Source organism: Propithecus coquereli, unplaced genomic scaffold (genome assembly GCF_000956105.1).
Source record: "Propithecus coquereli isolate 6110/MARCELLA unplaced genomic scaffold, Pcoq_1.0 Scaffold159, whole genome shotgun sequence".
Classification (NCBI taxonomy): domain Eukaryota; kingdom Metazoa; phylum Chordata; class Mammalia; order Primates; family Indriidae; genus Propithecus; species Propithecus coquereli.
In genome coordinates this window covers 349,358-350,858 of record NW_012140413.1, presented here as the reverse complement: position 1 = coordinate 350,858, position 1,501 = coordinate 349,358, and positions in this window count along the sequence as shown.

Sequence of the window (1,501 nt, the reverse complement as noted above, 5' to 3'; positions counted from 1 at the left end):
GAGATTCTATCCCCAAAAAAAAATATACAGTCAACTTTATTATGAATTAGGAATGTAAATTGAAACCTCAATGAAATACCACCTCACATGCTATAGAATAGTTAAAATTAATAAAACTGGTTAAACCAAGCATTGATAAGGATGATTGGAAATTATTTGGCAGTTCCTTTGGAAACTGTTTTTGCACTTCCTTCTAAAGTTAAACATATTCTTACCAAATGATTCACCAATACCACTTCTAGATATTTACCCAAGAAAAATGAACACGTTATGTTTCCTAATGTATGTGAATATCCATAGAACTGCAAAGTGTTGTGGACACACCACACCGGTTTCTGCATTCACATATGAATAAACAAATATTGACACGTCCATACAATATACTACTACTCAGCAATAAGAAGGAAGGAACTATTGATACCCACAACAACATAGATAAATCTCTAAAGTATTATGCCAAGGGAAAGAAGCTTGACACAAAAGACACTAATTCCACTTATGCAAAACTCTAGAAAAGATAAAACTATAGTGAAGAAAGGACATCAAGTATTGCAGGAGATGGGAGTAGGAGGTTGACTGAAAAGAGACATGGGGAGGTTTGGGGGTGATGATAATTTCCTACATCTTTGATTCTGATGGTGTTTTTCTGATTGTGTGTATTTGTCACAAGTCTTCTAAACACGCACTTAAAATTGGTGAATTTTTCTATGCAAATCATACCATATTAATGGTGATTTAAACCAAAAGTTCATTATCAATAGTGCTATAATGAACCTGTACGAGGAGTTCAAATCATCTGGAACCAATGAAAGCATGCGAAATACCTCCCAGAATTCCTGCCTAAGGACAGGAGGCCACAGCACTTGTCCAGTGGCTTACAGCTCCCATTTGGTTTGTCACTTAACCTCGTCCTTCATAGCTGTGTATGCTCTTGAGAAAAGGCCCTGGAACAGAAAGCAGAAAGACACCTGCTGTTCTGAGGAGGCTGCATTCTTATCTTTGTGGTTGTCTTGGTTGAAGAATATCATTTCCTTTCTTCCTGTTCAAAAATTTGGCCCCCATCTAGAAAAAGTTACAGTCTTGGTTTATAGTCAAAATAAGAGAGGGTTAAGAATCAGGAGTCTCTGGCACAACAGCAAATCTGCCACTAAACTAGCAACGTGGTGCAAGAAGTCCGTCATATTCCTGGGTCAAATTCTTCCTCCTTTGTAAAATACAGGGGTTGAGCTAGCTGTTCTCAATAAATTTTAAAATAATATTTGTATATTGCTCATACAGTTGAATTTATTCAATATTCGACCAGTACTACACACTCACACAAATATACATCAATGAGAACTTCTGACATGATAATTTTCATAAGTAAATGAGATCACTACAGACAAAAACAAAGATACTAATCGTTTAGTCTACACAGCCTTATCACAGGTGAATGTGCAATTGCCATTAGTGATTTTGAAATATTGAGAGCCAGCTATAGAGCTCCTTCCATTAGTAATAC